Here is a 16,028-nt window from a genome sequence, read left to right as displayed (position 1 = left end):
TTATCTTTCATGATTTCTCAGAGATTATCCAAAAACTTTCTCAGTCACATCTCCAAAGTCTCTCGATATCTTGGGATCTGATTTTCCTTACTAGGAAAATTCTCTTATTTTCACATACCACACACACCATCCAGTTTACACTACAGAATTTTCCGAAAGCCTTTCCACATCCCTGAAGACCAAGGCAAGGTGTAGTAGCCATCTGTCTGTCTTCAGTATCAAATGACTGAACCCAAATCCCCTGCCCTGAAGCCTATACACATCATCCTGATACATAGTAAGTGCCTTATGATTGGTGGAGGAACAAAGCCAGCAAATGACCTACAAACTACCCCAGACATCCTTTCTTGTCATTCAAACTTCACTGCTATTATTGTATACTTAGAGTCTGCCATAGAAAAATATAAATGATCGCGTAAGAGGTAGTTTATATTATCCAGGCCTTATTTAACTTCGTTAAACATCACCTTTTAGTCTCAATAAAGCTTCCTTATCTTTGGCCAACAAAAGCAGTGCAAGATTATTTCAAATTGTTTCTTTGAAGTATGAGTCTTAAGATCATTATATTAAATTCAATGAATTTGTGCACAAATATTCACTTTTGGGTTAACAAGATATTCAGACCATTAGAAATGGGGCTGGAGATGAGAAAGGGAAATTTCCAGAGAAGGAGAATAAGGAAGGTGGGTAATAGAGTTGGGAGAGAAGTGGTTTTCAAGGAGAATGATTATATCCAGAGTAATATACCACATATTTCTCTAAAATTTTTTATATCCTCCACAATTCCTGCAAAACATGTTTAAGCAGCAAACTAGCAATTTGAACACAAAATCTCTAGGCTTCTGTTCAATTCCTAAAGAACAAAGTGCCCAGAGGGATTGAGGAAAGGGAGTTGAGAGAATATTAGCACAGGGGTGGCTGACAGAGGGAGGGAGACAGAGAGAGAGACAGGGAGAAGGAGGGGGAGGAGCAAGGAAAGGGAGAGGGGGAGAGGGAGAGTAGAAGGAGAGAGGAGGGAAGGACAGGGGAGAGTAGGAGGGGAAGGGAGAAGAATAGATAAGGAGAAGGGAGAGGGAGAGAAGAGGGAAGGAGAAGAGCAAGGAGAGGAAAGGAGATGAGAGGAAGAGGAGGGAGAGAGGGAGGGAAGGAGAAGGAAGGGAGAGAAGGTGCAGGAAAGCAGAGAGAAGACAGAAACACACAATTCCCTATCCAGCTCCTGACCCTACTGAAACCCTATGGTAGAAGATAGTTTTCTTTTTTAGTTTTTAAAACATATGCATTCAGTATTCACTCAATTGCTTTAAGTCAGTGTTTCATTTTTCTATTTATTCAAACCCATTTCTCTCAGGTTGCTACTTCCCAGAGGGTGTGCTTTCTCTAAATCAGCCTCCCTCTCACAGAGCCGCACCCTCACATAAAGGCTTTCTGAGAAATCGTCAGAGTTGTCTAGTGTCCTGGAAGCAGTAAATGATTCAAATATGGGCAATTAGACTATTTTAAGGAATTCAAAACACCACAGTTACCAAGGCTCCGGGATAGAACTGAAATGTTTCTTCTGCAGCAGAAGCTGGGTTCCATAGAGCACTCCAGAAGAATTCTCAACACATCATACCCAGAATGCCCCCTGTTCTTCAAGAAAACGGGGTAATAAAAGAGCTATATAGCTCCTAATAGGTAAGGATAGTGCCAGCTGCATGCCAAAAACTTAGAGGAATTTCTTTAACATGGATTATGGTCAAGATAAGAGAAAAAGGATTCACCAAGCCATGATCCATTGCATTCAAGGGAAAAGTCCTGCCTCAGAGAAGCAAAGGCATGCCCACTGGGAATGCACCAACCTCTCTGGTTTGGGTGAGGACAGAGTGAGGCCTGAGGTGAGGTCAGTGGGCAATTGGAACAGGGCTAACCTGTTCCATGGTTGCCTTTTAGAAGCTACCAGATGCTGGATCCCATGCAGAGACATCTCCCTATAGTGCTTGGCACTTACATTTAGCACAGATGGGATGAGAAAGCCAGGTCCCTCTCAACTGTGGCTCCTATGAGCGCAGCTGTGTAGTTGAAGAAGGTCACCACCCCACATAACTTCAGATGGCCATGAGATACATGTATGGTTGGTACCCTTTTAAAATGGTGCCCTGCCAGAAGTTAACTTGGTGTTATTTTCCCTATGTGATGAGAGAGAAAGAGGAGACCCTTCCTCAAGACAGTAGAAATGTGTTGAGGACCCACATCAGCTGTAGGAAAGGGGCAAACTCACAAGACACTTTGTGCTTTGAGGTTTTCAGTTGAAATCTGTCCCATCCCTTAGAGAACAGATGCCTGAAGAACATCTTGGGTCCACAGAGCGGTGAGCTAGAAATCACCACAACGAGGGCTTCCAGCAGTACTGTGGCCTTGCCCAGCTCCAGAAGGCATCGTTCATACAGGGCTGGGTGTTCTTCACCCAGCTATCCTTACCTATGAATGCAATGGATCATGGCTTGGTGAATCCTTTTTCTCTTATCTTGACCATAATCCATGTTAAAGAAATTCCTCTAAGTTTTTGGCATGCAGCTGGCACTATCCTTACCTATTAGGAGCTATATAGCTCTTTTATTATCCCGTTTTCTTGAAGAACAAGGGTGTTCTCTGAAGTTGTCTAAAGCTGAGCCCACCTCCTGGGATGGGTTTATGTTCCTGGGCTGAATGTGCTAATGAGGAAAGAGTTGGTCATTAAGGGCTGTAACACTCTAGGCTTGGGCTTAGTAGGGAGAGAGTCCCTCACAACCAAGCCCAGTTCTAAGGAGTCAGTTACAAAAGGGTTTTGCTCTAGCCCAGATGGTACACCAGGGGCATAGGACACAAAATTAAGGAAAAGATTGGATCCCTACTCCATCCCCCTCTACTGAGTAAACCCAACTTTTCCCAACTGCTTAGCTGTGTCCACCACTACCTTCTGCCACCCAATATCCACGAGCTGGTAAGAAATTGAAGGGGGTTGACAGAAAATCCCAGACCCTGGCTCAGATCCTCCTACACTGAGATGAAGGTAATGTGGAACATCTTTAACCTGAAGGCCTTTGGCCAGTAAGACTGAAGAGATGGGGTACAAACTTGAATTAATTTCTACAGCAGATACTAAACACCCTCGGCCACTAGGGTCAGTTCAGGGATTCATCCTGGGCTCTGGACATGAATTGCCAACACCAAGCTCTGTTCAGCCATCAACTCCTCTCCACCCTAATCACTTACTGACATGGAATCAAGTCCATCTGGACCCACCTCCACATCCAAGCTACTAGGAAACTCATGGACGGGTAGGAAAGAAGGGGGTGGAACATTTCGGGAAGACTGACATCTGAATTCTTTGCCATTATGGGAAGCTCTTCAACGCTTGCTCTCTGGGGACAGAATGGGTCATGTTATTTCTCCAAGAAATCTTCAGGCCCAAAAGATATTGCCTTTGGTGCCAACAACCCTCCACCTATTCTCATCCTTATCTGTAAGATGTCAAAGAAAAACTACAATAAATCTAAATATTTCCCTTCTCCCAAAGGTTTGCAGTTGAATCCACACCATTCTAAAAGAACACATCTTAAGTCCCATTACTGGATACATGTAGACCTCCCTCTTTAAGAATAAGCAAAATCACAACAGAAAAAAAATTACCGAACATACGAAAAGGCTGCACATTGTAGAGGAGACAACCTGATACCAGAGCAACTAGCCCCTTTCAAAGAGTACTGCAAGAAACAGGAGAAATGCTTAAAGAATATTTTCTTTTCTTTTATTTTTTCAATTTACATCCAAATTAGTTAACATATAGTGCAACAATGATTTCAGGAGTAGATTCCTTAATGTCCTTTACTCATTTAGCCCATCCCCCTCCCACACCCCCTCTAGTAACCTTCTGTTTGTTCTCCATATTTTTGAGTCTCTTATGCTTTGTCCCCCTCCCTGTTTTTATATTATTTTTATTTCCCTTCCCTTATGTTCATCTGTTTTGTCTCTTAAAGTCCTCATATGAGTGAGGTCATATGATTTTTGTCTTTCTCTCACTAGTTTCACTTAGCATAATACCCTCCAGTTCCATCCACGTAGTTGCAAATGGCAAGATTTCATTCTTTTTGATTGCCGAGTAATACTCCATTGTGTGTGTATATATATATATATATATATATATATATATACCACATCTTCTGTATCTATTCATCCATCAATGGATATTTGGGCTCTTTCCATACTTTGGCTATTGTTGATAGTGCTGCTGTAAACATGGGGGTACACGTGTCCCTTCGAAACAGCACACCTGTATCCCTTGGATAAATACCTAGTAGTGCAATTGCTGGGTCATAGGGTAATTCTATTTTTAGTTTTTTGAGGAACCTCCATACTGTTTTCCAGAGTGGCTGCACCAGCTTGCATTCCCTAGAGAATATTTAACTTGCATTCTTTGTTTTATTTTTGTAAGTAACCTATACACCCAACATGGGGCTCCAACTCATGACCCAGCCCTGAGATCAAGAGTCACATGCCCTACTGACTGAGCCAGGCAGGTGCCCTGTTTAACTTGCATTCTTTTTTTTTTTTTAATGTTTATTTATTTTTGAGAGAGAGAGTGCACATGCACATGCATGAGTGGGGGAGGAGCAGAGAAAGAGGGACAGAGGATCGGAAGCCACTGACAGCAGAGAGCCCAATGCAAGTCTTGAACCCACAAGCCATGAGATCGTGACCTGAGCCAAAATTGGACGCTTAACCAACTGAGCCATCCAGGCACCCTAACTTGTTCTCATAATGAGTAATCACTAAAGAGAGTTTCCAGGTGGGTCTCTAAACTAGGTTCCTGCACCGAATTCCAAGGTGGGGCAGGGGCTTCTTCCTAGAAAACACTAAGCAATTCTCAGACACCAGTAGGGCATCCAAGAATCCAACTCAATTCTGACACTATCTACCTAGAGATAGTGTTAGATCCCACAGGTTAAGGCTCTGTCCCACAAGACCGCCCTCCCCAGGCAGCCCCCATCGCCACCATGACTTCAGACTTGGGCTGTTACCCATGCTTCTGACTGGCTACCTATTGAGGATTCTAATGACCTCACTCTCATATTTGATTAATTTGCTAGAGAGGCTCAAAGAACACAGAGAAACATTTTACTTACCAGATCACTGGATTATTAAGAGGACGTCTTTCAGGAACAGCCAGATGGAAGAGATGCATAGGGCAAGGTATGGGGCAGGTCGTGTGGAACTTCCTTCCATGACCTCTCCAGGCACACCACTCTCCCCCCCAGATATTTGCATGTTCACCAATCCAGAGGCTCTCCTAACCCTGTCCGTTTCTTTTGGGTTTTTACAGAAGCTTCATTACACGATTGATGAACTCATTCTTTAGTGATTGATTCAACCTCTAGCCCCTCTGGTTGCTCAGGAGGCTGGGTGTGGAGAGTGGGGTGAAATTGCAGCCCTCTAAGCACACTATTGGCTCCTCTGAAGATCAGCATTCTCAGGTGCTTTAGAAAGTCGCCTCATTAGCATAACAAGAGACACCTTTGTTGCTCTCAACAGGTAGGAAATTCCAAGAGGTCTGTGCCAGAAAAGGGGATGAAAACCAAATATATACTTCTTATTATAAATCACAATACCATAGCTTTCTTCAGCAGCTTTCTGCACAGACAGGTGGCAGTTATTTACCTACAAGCAGAGGAACCGAGGCGAGCCCGGAAGGGCTCGAGTTTGCAACAAGACCGTGCTTTCCAGCTCCACTCTACAAGTGCCGGGCAGCGCAGATTGGTACCCTGTGACACCTGACGGTCCCTTTGTATTTCAGGGTTACGTGTGATAACCTACCAACCCGGACAGAAGGAACAAGGAGAGTATGTACAAGCCCAGGTCACTGGGGAGAATCTTGAGTTGTATCAGATGACAGCTCTGCCAGGTTGCCCAGCCACGCAGAAGCCAGCCCTGTGAGGGCAGTTTTGGTCCCACAGCATTAGCAAAGGGAACGTGCTTTGCAACTTGAGGAACCGGAATCCACTGTCTGGACTAGCTGTCTTGAAGGATCAGCAAAGAGTTGTCTGGCTTTCATGATGTTTCCTTTCTGCAAGGAGGAAACAAACAATTCTGGATACTTCTCCATTTTGTCCTACCAGGAAGGAAACATTTTTCAAAGTCACCCCACGTTCTCGCTCTTGAGAAATCACCAGCAGAGTTAACAGACATTACAAGCACTGCAGAATCAACAACAATGTGTGTTTCTTCCGTCTCCGTGGCCATATGCCCAGAGTGAGCAGTGTAATATAAGAAGCAGAGAAAATGATTAGAGATGGGGGAAAAAAAAATCACATAAAGGGAACGACCAGTCAAGATGTGAATCCAAATAGCAAATGGAGATGCTTGTAAGTGTTCGCAGCAGCAAGCACTTGCCAAAGTTATTACTCATACCAGGCATGTGGGTTCTCTGCACACAATTGCATGAATGGCACAGTTAGCAAGGGGGATATGTGACTTCTCATAAACGATCTGTTCTTATTTTATACAAGAAAAACCAATATAAGGAAAACACTGCCATATTTATATATCAAATATCATGCTGTGTTCAATGAGACTTTTATATGATTTTAAAGACATCCTTTTTATATGTCAATCCCCATATGATCTGCCAGCAGGATTTATACATTACTGCACAATTACATTATAGTGAGAACACCAAAATTTTATTTCAACTCTGACTGGGTCTACACGATCTTTGCATTTGCTTCCTGAAGAGCAATAGCTTTCTACATATATATGTGTGTGTGTGTGTGTGTGTGTGTGTGTGTGTGTGTATTTTAGCAGAGGAGGGAAAGGGGTCAGGATTTCTGCCAAGAGTTCCTTGGGTTGGTTCTCTGAGCAGAATCTCTCAGAATGTCCAATGTAACATCCCACTTGGGGATTCAGTTGGATTGTCAGCGACAATGAGAAGAGATCGGGAAATACAAAGTTCTTTCTTGCTCCTCTCTGCTGACATACTGTTGACCTCTGCTTTTGGAAACTGCTCTCTTGGCTTCTCTGAAGTGGGACTTATCCTGACCCTCTCTTCCTGACCGTGTTACCAGTAAGAAATGCTGTGCAATGTGCCTTTCCAAACTGCTGCCTTTGGCCCTGGACTTATCCATCACCCATGCTGCTTTTTCTTGAAGGGGTTCAAAATCACCCCATTGATATTTTTCTCACTGTCACCCCAGGTGAACTGAAATTTCATGTCTTCAGCTACCTACATGACATTTACAGTTTAAACTCCTGACGTTATTTCAAGTCAACAGTCCCAAAATAAAACTTTCCCTTTTGCCTGGAAATGCTCTTCCTATCCGACCTCTGAGTCCCTTCCAAAGGCCACTGCCACAGTCACTGTGATATAAATCTTTGGTGTTTTTTGTTTCATCTCCTCCATTTCCTATATTCATTCAGCCATTAATTCCTATTGGCTCTTTTTTCCAAAACGTCTCTTCTGGCTTTATTTTTCTCCTCATTCCCTCTGCCCCCTGCCCCTCAAGGTATAGTTCCCTATCTCCTCATGTTCTCCCTTGACCACCCCCCCCACCCCCCCCCCCCCCCACCCCCCGCTTATCTCCATAACCCTGACCTTACAGACGGTTGGGGTCGCATCTTTTTTCCACGTCACTTCCATATTAGGAAACCTTTAGCAGCATCAAGGTAAATACTTCTTTTTGGCTTTCATGACTTGCTAGCATTTGGCCATAAGCTAACTATAAACTGCACATTTTCTGTATTAGTCATGGGTTTTCCATCTCCCTACAAATATGCCTGCCTGATGTCTGCTGCTGAGCCCTTTTGCTGAAGGTCTCCTCCCTTGTAGGTCCTTTGCTTTCCCTGACACCTATTCAAAATCTCTCCACTCTTCAGTGTCCAGGTCCTATCACCTTTTTATCTAAACCTTATTCCTGCCTTCTGTGGCCTCCCTCTCCTCTGAGCTCATAGTGCATTTGTAATCTTAGTTATTATAATGATGCACTGCCTTCTCATTACAATTTTCAGTTTGTGTTTTCTCCCCCACCAGACTGTAATCTTAAGGGCAAGGACAGTGTCTTTTATTTCTTCTTCCTCTCCTCCTCCTCTTCTTCTTCTTCTCCTCCCCCCCTCCCCTTCTCCCTCCTCCCTCCCCTCTCTCTCTTCCTCCTCCTCCCCTCCACCACCTCCCCCCCTTCTCCTCCTCCTTCTTCTTTCTCTTCTTCTATTTTAAATAATCTCTACACCCACCGTGGGACTCAAACTCACAACCCTGAGATCAGGAGTTGCATGCTCCACTGATTGAGCCAGCCAGGCACCCCTATTTCTTCTAATTATCCCCTCCTCTTGCTATCCTATTTGTTTTCCCTAATCACACATTTTACCTATTTGCATTTTTTTTTGGCCATTTTTATTGTATATGTTATTGTAAGGTAGCTCCAAACATTTGCAGTATAAAAAAAGTATTTCTTCTGTATCTGTCACAATGATTGTTTTAGCTAAACACACGGTGGGTTGTGAGAACCCACTCAAAAAAATAATATAATTGGTTTTGGAACATAGTGGGGCATAAGTGTATGAAATTCAGGCAAATAACAAATACATTTCAGCTCCTTGAGAATCTGAATCCAGATGGAATCATTGAAGTCTTCTTCCCCCTTTTGATTCAGCCGTTTTGTCTTTTATTATATCCCAGTACCCTGAAAATGACTTAATACAACTAAAACTAAGGAGAGCGAAAAGGCAACGACAACAACAACCCTCAATGGGTTTTCAGATGGGAATTTAAGGGGAGTAGTTAAGTATATGGAACATCACACCAGACACCAAGCTCCATCACCCAACACCTACTCTAAAGAGAGAGTGAGGGGTTGGGGGGACAGGGATAAACAGGCAGAGATGGAGACACAAGAAGAGAAACAGAGACAGTGAGGTAAGAGAAAAATAATCCAAACCATAGGATTTTTTTTTTTTTAAGACAAGAAAATACATGCATTCTCTGGCATAAAGAATTGTCCAGGATCAGAGGGCAAGATTCTGATTTTAAAAGTTTTGAGTCTGCTTTCTTCAGGCCTGAGCCACTGGGTGAATTTAAACGGTGGGAGAGATTATTACAGCTTTGCTTATGGGAAGCATTTCTTTTGAGATACCCTCTTGAAAGCTTCACCCACATCAGTTTTCTTCCAGGGGCTGACTGATAACATGCCAATCCCACACATCTGTGTCAGTGGGTAAAGAAATCACAGAAAAAGAACAGTTTAGCGTGAAGGGTGACATTCCAGCCCAGCTTTGATTTCTGCACCCATCACCACATCATAGCAATCCCACAATTGCTACCCAGTACAACATGCAGTGACACTATATGGGGGACCGCCCTACTGCCATGGGGGCGGGAGCCAGAGCAAGCAGACGGTTTGTCGTGTTTCCTCACATCTTCAAGAGCCCAGCTCTTCCTCTGCAGACAGGAACAGAGGAACGATTCCTTACTCCTTACCTCAGACTTGCGTCCTTGCAGGTGGCTATTGTATAAAGACTTGGCTGCTTGAGTACCACGGGACCAATATAATATATGAGCCTCCTTTGAGCACTATGTCTCTTAAATTACCCTCTATATCCATCTTTACTTACTGTCCACATGTTACGGATCTATCACAGCCCTTAACTCAGGAATTGAAGGGAAGCCCTGGTGCAGTGCGGGGGGTGACTGCTCCCTCCTGGGAATCCCCTTTGGGACAAGGGGCTAGGCAAATCGAGAGCACAGTTGGGTTTGCCAACACTCCTGCCAGACAAACTCAGATAAATTGGTCCCAGGAGAAGCCAATAACTCAAGAGAAGAGGGTTGGAAAAGAAAAGCGAGAAATTTACCTCAGGTGCCAGCAGTTAGGGGAGGTGACAGGCTCTGCCCACAAGATAGACACCTACAGTTCTACAGGGAGAGATTGCGGGTGAGGGGTACATGCAGGAGAGCAGGCAGAGAACGTCTGATCATGGGTGGGGGTCCGTATATGTTCAGCGTGTGATCATAGGCAGGGGAGGGGATGTTTGGGGTGTGGTCTTATGGCATTCTGTTGTCATCAGAGGGCTTTTCTGGCCTGGCGGTTGGAATGTTCTAGTCACTACAAACACCTTTATCAATGCCACAGGAAAGTGCAATAAGAAATAAACACAGTATGTTGTATTTAGAGCATGCGTTAAGCAGTCTTGTGTATTTCAGGTTTCAACTCTTGGGCTTTCTGGTTGAGGAAGAGGGCTTGCTGACACACAGAGGGCTTCAAGAACCAACGTGGCCTCATTCAATATGAAGTAATTTAAAGCCAGCAGCTGTTTCACACATAGGACCCACAAGACATGGTGATGCTGGCGTCTGGTATCGTCCAGATACCCACAGAATCTCCCCTCCCCCCAGAACTAAGGTTCCTGATCCAGAATCAGTTCTTAACAGAACCTCTTACTAAACCTTTGTGAGAAAGGAAAAAAGACCAATCAAGACCGCAGGCCATGGCTGAATTAACTTGTATTAAGGAGTGAGCTGGCAGTGGGGCCTCAGTCTTCATGACTTTGTTTCTGCCTTTAGGGAGTTTATTGAATGTGCTTTTGTGATATAATTTATAAGGAAATTGGTTTTACTCAAAAGGACGTTTTTGCTTTATGCCTTGTAGCACCCTCGAGTGCTTAAAAAAAGGAAAAAGGTAATTCCATTAAGCTTTCAATTTTCTCTGGCAAAAGAAATGAACTAGATGTGATTGGAAAGATAAGGCACTGGCCTTCACTTGAACTGACCTTGCTGCAGGGCCTGGGGAATAAGAAGCATGGCCTTTGTTCCACAGGTGTCATTTCACGTTTAATTAGAGGGGCTACAATTCCATTTTTTTCCCCTCTATAAACCCCAACCTCAATCCGCTGAGAAAATGTTCATTAAGTTCCCAGTAGGCAGATCATCTGATCATCATCTTAGCAGCTTTGAGAGTCATGTGTTCATTCTGGGGACCCTTAGTGGGCTCAAGATCAAGGTGAATGTTAAAATCAACACAGGCTTAGAGGAGACGAGGCCTGCCCTTTGAAGGATGACAGGATCTCTGCTTGTATCGAAGGCACTGGTCCTTTCTGCCATACCAAAAAGCTTCAGTAGGGGGGTGCCTGGGTGCCTAAGTTAGTTAAGCAACCGACTCTTGATTTCGGCTCAGGTCATGATCTCATGGTTCGTGGGATCGAGGCCCAAGCCTCTGTGCTGTCAGCACAGAACCTGCTTGGATTCTCTCCCTTTCCTTCTACCCCTCCCCTGTTTGTGTGTGTGTATGTGTGCACAATAAATAAATAAACATTAAAAAAAGAGTTTTAGTAGGATCTCCTAATTCTCTTCTTTGACCTCTTACTTTGTCTACTTTTTGGGGGGCAAAAGGGGGAAATAACTGATGAGGGACCATAAGGCAAGCTGAGGGTCAAGCCCTACCTAGCAAACCCCCTCCCCAGGTGGGATATGTGTGATACTCCTCAGACACTCCCGGCTGCCCCCAAACAAAGGAAAGGACAGAAAATAAATGGTTAAACTGATAAAAGTCTCCATCAGTTTACAAATATCTTGGTAAAATACAAGAAAATGACAGTCTTATCAATAGCCTAATAATGTCCAGGAACTCCCTACTGTCTTAATGTTAATGCTTTGCTAGAGGGAAAAACAACCTCATCTTGACAATAGCTAGGTCTCCAGTAATCTTTAAGTCTTTAGCATATGGAAATCCCTTTAAGAAACCTCCTCAGGACTTTATCTCCCCCAACTCCGTAGTTTATAACCAATCACTCTTCACAACTCCAGTGTAGCTCTTTCTGCCCAGCGGTCCTGTGCTTGTGCTTTAATAAAATCACCTTTTTCCACCAAAGACATCTTCAAGAATTCTTTCTTTGTTATGGAACCTGGTCTGGATCACCAGGCGGAAGAACCAAGCAGCACTCGGAGATCTTGGAAGGCAGGAGGCTTGTTTCACAACGGCGGGCTCAGATGAGATCAGTCTCCAGAGGTCTGAGCCCCGAGCGAGAGAGATGGAGCGAGTGAGTGTAAGCAGAGGGAAAAATTTATAGTGTGTTACTTCCGCATTCCGCATTAGTAGTAATTTGGCCCGTGAGGCAAGCAGAGTAGGAAGAAGAACCTGGAAGGGAAGTCTGTCGGGGGACTGGAATTTCCCTATCAGTCCTGTCAGCCATCTTATAACAGATTTTTCCCTATCATCTTGGCCATCAGCTCCGAACCCCCACCAGCCCCAAACCCCACCAGAAATTACTGAAAATTAAAAGAATAGTCTCTGTTGCCCAAAGTTAAGATGTTTTCACGTATCTTGGGGAAGTTTCTTTGTTAGAATCCAGTTCTGTGATCCTTAACTTACAAATTGGTGCCTCCAGATGAGAAGTCGGATACAGGATAGCAATGCCACATTGTTTGCTTTTACATTTTGTTTTTGGTCCGAACATTTAAAAATAGTTATTGTCTTAAACTGCACTGTCTAATATGGTAGCCACTAGCCACACGTGGCTACTTAAATTTAAATTTTAACTAGTTAAAATTAAATCAAGTTAGAGATTCAATTCCTCACAGTAGCCACTTTTGAAGGGATCAATAGCCACAAGTGGCTAGTGGCTACCATATTGGACAGTGCAGATAAAAAACTGTAAAACTTTCCATCACTTTCTGGAACATAAGTTCTATTAGACAGTGTGGATCTAGAAAATATATACTGATGAAGTTTATTATATATATTATATAATATATATAATATATATTATATTATATAATATATATTATATTATATATTATATATAGTATATTATATATATAATATATATACACACACATATATATATTATATATATATATATATAATATATATATATATATTCAGAACAGCCAAACACTTAAATAACAATTCAAATGCAATTTTACAGCTGCCATTAGAAACATCTCAGCTATAAGGTCCTGTGATTTAATGGCCAGCTGGGTGTGGCAGACTGATCTCCTTCAATAATGGGTCTTTCAGAGGCTCCACCTTCAAAAAGAATTGAATTCCTTGAAAGGTAAAGTTGAAAATCTGCAGAAAGAGCTGGAGAAAACCTATATAGCTATAGTGTCAGCAAGGACTGTGAATCTTACATCTTACTTGATCAAACACCTTCTGCTCTGGGAGGCAGGTCTTGGTGGGGCTTTTTTTTGCTACTCATCCTCTTGCCGGTAGCAGCTCCTCTGAGAGGATTAAGGCTAGAGGCCTCTTGATTCTGCATGATCCAAGAGGAGTGGGTGAGGTCTGTGAGTTCAAGTTTGCCAAGCAGATAATCATTACTCTTGCTCTCTCATCTTGAACCACCTGGATGATGAGCGACATGTTGAATGTCTGAATCTATTTCCATTATGTGTAGGTAGTATGCCTGTCTAGAACTGCTAAGGACTCCTGTGGCAGTTTTCATACCAAGACCACCACCTGCATAAGTCCTGCCTTGTTTCAGACTTATCCTTAGAGGAGATCAAAGTCTGGAAGCCTGCACCATAGCATTTGTCTTTTGTTGAGACTTTCCCTTTGTTTTGCACCACGGCAAGTGTGCTAGTTCTATATCTTGGAAATACATGCGGAAACCCCGGTGGAATCTAATCATTGACTTAGTTTTATATCCAACTTATTTTGTTAGGTCTTTTTCATGGGACCCATTGTACCATAAAACAAGTCCACTGGTTCTCACTTTCTCAAGATAACAGCAGAGGAATAAAAGTCAGTTCTTTGTGGAAAATCAACCTCAGGGCTCTCCTGGGTTCTTAAAGACAATGTGCTCTGAACAGGAGTGGAAATGTGGAATGGCTTTCTCTCAATGAGATAAGTTTTCTGTCTGGTCTTGAACTCAGCAGTAACATGATGAATCATTCTCACTAAAGTGGGTATCCTTTTGCTTTCCAACTTAATTTCAAAGATCTCATTTTCTTAAAAAATTTTTAATGTTTGTCTCTGCCCTTCTTCATTCTCTTTTCCAAATACAGTTGACCCTGACCAACATAGGGGTTAGGTCACCGGTGCCCCATGCAGTCAAAAATTTTGAATCCCCCAAAACTTAAGTACGAAATAGCTTGTTGACCAGAAGCCTTACTGATAATGTAGGTAATTAACACATATTTTGTATGTCATGTGTTATATATTCAATTCTTACAATTGTAAGCTAGAGAAAACATTAAGAAAATCACAAGGAAGATGGGGCACCTGGGTGGCTCAGTTGGTTAAGTGGCTCAGTACAGCTCAGGTCAGGATCTCATAGTTCGTGAGCTCGAACCCTGCGTAAAGCTCTGTGCTGACAGCTCAGAGCCTGGAGCTTGCTTCAGATTCTGTCTCCCTCTCTCTTTGCCCCTTCCCCACTTGCACTCTGTCTCTCTCTCTCTCTAAAAAATAAACATTAAAAAAAATCATAAGGAAGAAACATACGTTCATAGTATTATACTGTATTTATTGAGAAAAATCCGCGTATAAGTGGACGCGCACAGTTCCCACCTGTGTTGTTCAGGGTCAACTGTATATGGCTTCCATTGAAGACTGGAGTTTCAGTTTCTTGTATCTTTCTGAGAGACTTACTATAAGTTAGCGTAAGTCCCATCTTCAATGGTGAAGGCAACCAACATTCTGTTTCTTATACATCCTTCTAGAGAGCTATATATACAAGCTATCGATGTACTATATATAGTCTTTCCCCTACTGACTTTTTCCTAAACAGTAGCATACTCTACCTTATCTTTTTCATCTAATGGTATATCTCAGAGATGTTCCCATATCCATGTATAAAATACTTCCCCATTCTTTTCATGGTTATGTAGTAGTCTGATATTATAGTAAATTTACTATAATTCAACAGTTTCCTATTGACGGACATTTAGGTTGTTTCCAATATTTTCCTATTGTAAATAATACTGCAATAAATATGCTACTGTCATTTTACACTTGATAAATAAATATACCAGAAGACAAATTCTTAGAAGTAGAATGAGTAAATGTATTTGCAATTTTGGTATTTTCTAGATTGCTCTCCCTACACATTTTATCAAATTATATTCTCAATAGCAAAATACTAAGTGTTCCTCATTTTGCCAACACAGTGATTTCTAATTTTTTAAAGTGTCCAATTTTATAGGTGAAAAATACTTCACTGTTGTTAATGTACATCTACATTAGGAATGAATGGAACTTTCATATATATTAGAATTTTTTTTGATGAACTGTCAATTTATGTATTTACTTTTAAAGCAAGCTCTATACCCAGTGTGGGACCCGAAATCGAGTCACATACTATAGGGGTGCCCGGGTGGCTTAGTCAGTTAAGTGTCCAACTCTTGATTTCGGCTCAGATCATGATCTCATGGTTTGTGGGTTCAAGCCCACAACAGGCTCTGTGCTGACTGTGGAGCCTGCTTGAGATTCTCTCTCTCCCTCTCTCTGCACCGCACTCAAAATAAACTTAAAAAAAAGTCACATACTCTATCGACCAAGCCAGCCAGACCCCCCCAAAGTATTAATTTATATTGGCATCAGTCATGTTGGTTAAGGGTAAGAGATCACACTTATAGTGGCTTAAACTCAAGGGACTTAGTCTCACATAAGTTATCTCTGAAGATGGGTAGTTCAGGCTGGCATGAAGGCCACAAGTGTATCAGGGTCTCAAGCTCCTTTTTTTTTTTTCCTCCTCTACCACATTAAAGTGTGGCTTCCACACTGGGTATTGTATGTAAGCGATGAATCACGGGAATCTACCCTAAAAACCAAGAGCACACTGTATACACTGTATGTTAGCCACCTTGACAATAAATTATATTAAAAATAAAATAAAATGTGGCTTCTATCTTAAAAGTTGAAACTTATGGTTCAACAGTTGCTAGAGTACCAGCCTTCAACTCTACATTACAGGCTGGAAGAAGGAAAAGCAAAATGGCCAAAGGGTGTGTGCCCTTTTAGGAACTTATCAGAAGTTTCCTTTAACACTTGAACTTATATTTCAACAACTTAGTCACATGGCTGCATCCAAGAAAA

Source organism: Neofelis nebulosa, chromosome 3 (genome assembly GCF_028018385.1).
Source record: "Neofelis nebulosa isolate mNeoNeb1 chromosome 3, mNeoNeb1.pri, whole genome shotgun sequence".
NCBI lineage: Eukaryota > Metazoa > Chordata > Mammalia > Carnivora > Felidae > Neofelis > Neofelis nebulosa.
Note: the sequence above shows the minus strand (reverse complement) of the source record.